Source organism: Mixophyes fleayi, chromosome 3 (genome assembly GCF_038048845.1).
Source record: "Mixophyes fleayi isolate aMixFle1 chromosome 3, aMixFle1.hap1, whole genome shotgun sequence".
NCBI classification, from domain to species: Eukaryota; Metazoa; Chordata; class Amphibia; order Anura; family Limnodynastidae; genus Mixophyes; species Mixophyes fleayi.
This window is the reverse complement of record NC_134404.1, coordinates 345,541,056-345,547,892: the sequence shown is the minus strand read 5'-3', so window position 1 is coordinate 345,547,892 and position 6,837 is coordinate 345,541,056.

Below are 6,837 nucleotides of genomic sequence, written 5' to 3'. Positions count from 1 at the left end.
GACACAACATACGCTTTAAACCGAGGATCGAGCACGGTGGCCAGAATGTATTCCTCTGACTTTAAAAGAGTGACCACCCTCGGATCCTGGCAAAGCGTACGAAGGGCTACATCCACAAGAGCTACATGCTTGGTGTAATCGCAATGGCTTACCAGCTCCTCCCTCACTTTCTCCAGCTGCTTCTGCAACAGCCTGATCAGGGGAATGACCTGACTCAAGCTGGCAGTGTCGGAACTGACTTCTCGTGTGGCAAGTTCAAATGGCTGCAGAACCTTGCACAACACGGAAATCAGTCTCCACTGCGCTTGACTGAGGCGCATCCCCACTCCTTTGCCTATGTCGTAGGTGGCTGTGTAGGCCTGAATGGCCTTTTGCTGCTCCTCCATCCTCTGCAGCATATAGAGGGTGGAGTTCCAGCGCGTCACAACCTCTTGTTTGAGGTGATGGCAGGGCAGGTTCATGCTTTTTTGATGTGCCTCTAATCTGCGGTAGGCACTGGCTGAATGCCGAAAGTGTCCAGCAATTTTGCGCGCCACCGCAAGCATCTCCTGCACACCCCTGTCACTCTTGAGGTAATGCTGCACCACCAAATTAATGGTGTGGGCAAAACATGGGACGTGCTGGAAATTGCCCATATTTAATGCCCGCACAATGTTACTGGCATTGTCTGACACCACAAATCCCCATGAGAGTCTAAGTGGGGTAAGCCACTGGGAGATAATTTCCCTCATTTTCTCTAATATGTTGTCAGCGTTGTGCCTCTTATTAAAGCCTGTAATACACAATGTTGCCTGCCTTTGCACGAGCAGCCATTTTGTAGTTGCTGCTACTGATGCAGCTGTTGCTGTTGCTGCGGAAGGGGATGCATATACCCAGTGGGCTGTCACAGTCATATAGTCCTTCGTTTGCCCAGAACCACTTGTCCACATGTCCGTGGTTAAGTGGACAGTGGGTACAACCACATTTTTTAGAGCACTGAGGACACTTGATCGTACTTCTCTGTACATTTTTGGTATCGCCTGCCTAGTGAAGTGGAATCTCGACGGGATTTGGTACCGGGGACACAATACCTCCATCAACCCTCTAAATCCCACTCCACTGATGGCGGACACCGGGCGCACGTCTAACACCAACATTGCAGTTACAGCCGCAGTTATACGCTTTGCAATAGGGTGACTACTATCGTATTTTGTGGTCATGGCAAACGACTGTTGGACGGTCAATTGTTTTGTGAAAGACTTAGCGGTCTTACGACTTCCCCTCTGGGAAGATGACCGACTAACAGCAGCAACAGCAGCAGTGGCAGTAGTAGGCGTACCGCTGCAGGATTCCTCGGATGAATCCCGTATCGAGGAGGACTCAGTCTGGCTGCTGACTTGGGCTGCAGGACTGAATCTGATGGAGATTGTGGAGGAAGTTGACGAGGAGGGTGTTGCTGGTGTGTATCCAACTGGACCACGGGATTTAGGTGTCCCTGTACCGATGAGGGTCCTAGCCCCAGTTCCTGAACTAACCACTGAACTTTGAAGGTTATTCAGGTGACGTATAAGGGAGGATGTTCCTAGGTGGGCAAGATCCTTACCCCTGCTTATTTGAGCTTTACATAAGCTACATATGGCCATACATTGGTTGTCTGGATTTGGATAAAAATAACTCCAGACCGAAGAGGTGCATTTTTTGGTCTTCTGACCAGGCATGACGATGGGCTTTTTCATCCCATGGACATCAGCTGTTTCCCCTCCTGGTGCCTCATTTACAATAACCACATCACCATCCTCATCATCAAGTTCCTCCACAGCGCCAGCTACATCATCAATAGCCTCCTCCCGAGCCACCTCTTCCCGTACAGTGGGATTCACAACCACCAACATCCTTGGACTCGTCTTGTGGATTTGTGATAATTTCTCTTTAGAAGGCAGAGTTGTTTGCTGTTTTGTTGCTGACAGCATAACTCTCTTCAATTTTTTGTAGGGGGGGGGGAGGAGGAGGAGGGCTAAGATCCGTGGGTGAAGCTGAACCACTAGTCATGAACACGGGCCAGGGCCTAAGCCGTTCCTTGCCACTCCGTGTCGTAAATGGCATATTGGCAACTTTACGTTTCTCCTCAGATGATTTTAAGCTTCTCTTTTTGCTACTTTTTCTTAACTTGGGCTTTTTGGATTTTACATGCCCGGTACTACGAGATTGGGCATCGGGCTTGGAAGACGACGTTGATGGCATTTCATCGTCTATGTCATGACTAGTGGCAGCAGCTTCAGCATTAGGAGGAAGTGGGTCTTGATCTTTCCCTACTTTATCCTCCAAATTTTTGGTCTCCATTATATGTAGCACAAGATACTGCAGAATGTGTGAACTTGGTAATATTGCAGTACCAATGGACTTATACTGCTGGATTGGTTTTGCAAATTTGGTTATAATTATATATTTTTTTTTTAATTTTTAATTTTTTTTTACTTTTTTTTTATTTTTTAAAAACTTGGGAATAATGGGGAAATAACTATGCCCTTAGAAGCACAGAGCACAGGACACAGCACCACTGGACTGAACAGGACACAGCACAGGACCCAGCAGCACTACGGAACTCAGCAGGACAGAGAACAGGACACAGCACCACTGGACTGATACTGCAGAATGTGTGAACTTTGTAATATTGCAGTACCAATGGACTTATACTGCTGGATTGGTTTTGCAAATTTGGTTATAATTATATATATATTTTTTTAATTTTTAATTTTTAATTTTTTTTTACTTTTTTTTTATTTTTTAAAAACTTGGGAATAATGGGGAAATAACTATGCCCTTAGAAGCACAGAGCACAGGACACAGCACCACTGGACTGAACAGGACACGGCACAGGACCCAGCAGCACTACGGAACTCAGCAGGACAGAGCACAGGACACAGCACCACTGGACTGATACTGCAGAATGTGTGAACTTTGTAATATTGCAGTACCAATGGACTTATACTGCTGGATTGGTTTTGCAAATTTGGTTATAATTATATATATATTTTTTTAATTTTTAATTTTTAATTTTTTTTTACTTTTTTTTTATTTTTAAAAACTTGGGAATAATGGGGAAATAACTATGCCCTTAGAAGCACAGAGCACAGGACACAGCACCACTGGACTGAACAGGACACGGCACAGGACCCAGCAGCACTACGGAACTCAGCAGGACAGAGCACAGGACACAGCACCACTGGACTGATACTGCAGAATGTGTGAACTTTGTAATATTGCAGTACCAATGGACTTATACTGCTGGATTGGTTTTGCAAATTTGGTTATAATTATATATATTTTTTTTAATTTTTAATTTTTTATTTTTTTTTACTTTTTTTTTTATTTTTTAAAAACTTGGGAATAATGGGGAAATAACTATGCCCTTAGAAGCACAGAGCACAGGACACAGCACCACTGGACTGAACAGGACACGGCACAGGACCCAGCAGCACTACGGAACTCAGCAGGACAGAGAACAGGACACAGCACCACTGGACTGATACTGCAGAATGTGTGAACTTTGTAATATTGCAGTACCAATGGACTTATACTGCTGGATTGGTTTTGCAAATTTGGTTATAATTATATATATTTTTTTTAATTTTTAATTTTTTTTTACTTTTTTTTTATTTTTTAAAAACTTGGGAATAATGGGGAAATAACTATGCCCTTAGAAGCACAGAGCACAGGACACAGCACCACTGGACTGAACAGGACACGGCACAGGACCCAGCAGCACTACGGAACTCAGCAGGACAGAGCACAGGACACAGCACCACTGGACTGATACTGCACAATGTGTGAACTTTGTAATATTGCAGTACCAATGGACTTATACTGCTGGATTGGTTTTGCAAATTTGGTTATAATTATATATATTTTTTTTAATTTTTAATTTTTTATTTTTTTTTACTTTTTTTTTATTTTTTAAAAACTTGGGAATAATGGGGAAATAACTATGCCCTTAGAAGCACAGAGCACAGAACACAGCACCACTGGACTGAACAGGACACGGCACAGGACCCAGCAGCACTACGGAACTCAGCAGGACAGAGCACAGGACACAGCACCACTGGACTGATACTGCACAATGTGTGAACTTTGTAATATTGCAGTACCAATGGACTTATAATGCTGGATTGGTTTTGCAAATTTGGTTATAATTATATTTTTTTTTTTTAATTTTTAATTTTTAATTTTTTTTTACTTTTTTTTTATTTTTTAAAAACTTGGGAATAATGGGGAAATAACTATGCCCTTAGAAGCACAGAGCACAGGACACAGCACCACTGGACTGAACAGGACACGGCACAGGACCCAGCAGCACTACGGAACTCAGCAGGACAGAGCACAGGACACAGCACCACTGGACTGATACTGCAGAACACAGCACAGCACAGCACAGCACAGCACAGCACAGAACTAAACAGCACAGCACAGAACTAAACAGCACAGCACGAGATCTACCAGGACAGAGGACCACCTAACACACCCTCCCTCTACCCTGATCAATGCCCGAGTGAAGATGGCGGCGACTAGCGGGGAATTTATAGGATCCGAGTATCGCGAGATCCGACAACGGGATTATGAGTCAGAGCCTCAGTTTCAGATTTGAATTTGGCGCCAATACCCGGATCTGTCTCGGATCCGACTCGGATCGGCAACGTTCGGGTGGGCTCGGATTTCAGAAATCCGAGTGCGCTCATCTCTAGTAAATAAGGTGTATTTTGTATCTTTTAGCACATGCTGATAGCAAAATGCCAAGAATGGAAGTTTTGGACCTTTCGGAGAACAAAGAGCTCGGAAGTGCAGTCAACAATATCACTGACCAACTCAAAAACTGTTCTTGTTTATCTGTATTAAACCTCCGTTCCACTGGCTTAAGACAGGACAGCATCCAATGTTTGGGTTTGTAGTTTATTATTATAAAGGTCTAATTGGCGTATATTAAGTATATTAATATGACAAATTTTAAGTTATCATTACAGCAAATTTCAGATTCAATACTATCTTGTGACATGTTTAATTAATATATATATATATATATATTATAACATTATTATTATAACATAATATTTGTGTGTGTGTGTGTGTATACATGGTGGCTTAGCAACATAAGGCTGGTATGAGCTGAGGACAAGTGTTTGGTGAGAGTGTGACAGCCAGGGACCGGGACAGAGGGTAGGAGGTCCCGAAATCTCCTTGGCATACTTGGGAGCTGGTCCATGACCTGCTGCCACGGGGGGCCAAAGTACATCATAACTCAGAGAGTGTGAGTGAAATGGGACCAATTTCAGGGAGAAATGACCTCAGAGCGTGGCTGCATATAAAGAGGGTAAGGAATCCTGAAGTTCAGAGATCCACAAGAAGGGGAAGGAGTCCCGTTAATGATAAAGAAGAGCCCTTGAGAGAAAAAAGGAGGGACCCCAATAAAGATGGGGATCACTGCCAAAACAGCGTGGAGCCAGTTAATAGTGGCAGCATTGAAAATCTGCCATGAAGAGTCTCTGGGCCTGATTCATTAAGGAAAGTAAGTCAAAAAATAAGTAAGTTTTCTCTGGACAAAACCATGTTACAATGCAAGGGGTGCAAATTAGTATATTATTTTGCATATAAGATAAATACTTTTAATTTTTCATGTAACACACAAATACTTGATAGCTTGATTTGTACAATGAAATCTAAAGTTGATCTAGGACCTGCCCTACCCCAGCTATAAATCTGCTATCACATTTTAAATTTACCTCCCCCTCAAATGCAACATGTTTTTGCCAAGGTGCAAAGTTACTCATATTTTTTGCTTTGCTTTCCTTAATAAATCCGTAATGAATCAGGACCTCCATGTCTAGAGAGGGGAGAGCATGTAAGAGATCCTATGGAGAGGGTCCCTGAAAGATGCTGGGGAGCTTTATTTAATGTGACCCAGAGAGGCAGAGAGGACACCAGAGAGGATGTTATAGCCCAAGGGTTGAATGAAGAGGCTGCAAGAGGACACTAGTGGGTGTATCAGACATACCAAGCAAGGCTGAGAGTGCATTATGGCCCATACACCTGTATTTCTACGGGGTGCATGTGATGGGGTTGGCGCGATGATGTCATCACGCCGGGTACTCGTATATGGGCGTATCTGCATGTGGGCGGACCCGCCTGGGAACGGATAGAGGAACGGTGTCTCGGTTCCTAAGACCATCGTAAATATGTGTTTTCCGATGGTCTTAGGCGACCCCTGTGAAACGGTCGTTGGACCCCCAAAGGGGTCGCGACCCACAGGTTGAGAAACGCTGACGTAGAGGGCGAGAAATTGTTTGTAGCCCCACTATTGCTGTACGGGGCTTTGACAGAGAAGGTGGACCTCTCACCCAGCCATGGGGCCTGTAACAACTGCACCCACAACTAATATGGTAGTGTTATGTCTGTAACTATTGTTACCAATAAAGACTGTCCGATGCCATCAGTATGATTCCAAAACACAGATTTAATAACAATAACACATTACTGCAATCAATTATTCATTCACTAATAAATAACCTCAGCATACGGCCAAAAGATGCTGGTAAAATCTTGCAAGTAAAAATATTAGGGCAAATCTTCCTTCTACATCACAGATCAAAGGAGAAATTGCAGCTTTAAAACTCCATCTTCTTCTTACCCTACAGGGATTCAGTTTGTCATTGCTGCCGTCATCGTCCTTGGTCAGTACATCTGCTGTAGAAATATGGACTGTGGCTCTGAGTAGCTGTTTGTGGATGTCCTTAGTAAGGTCTCAGAAGATAAACACTGATTATCTGTCACTGGCAACATCATCTGATGGTCTTCAGGACCAATGTGAAG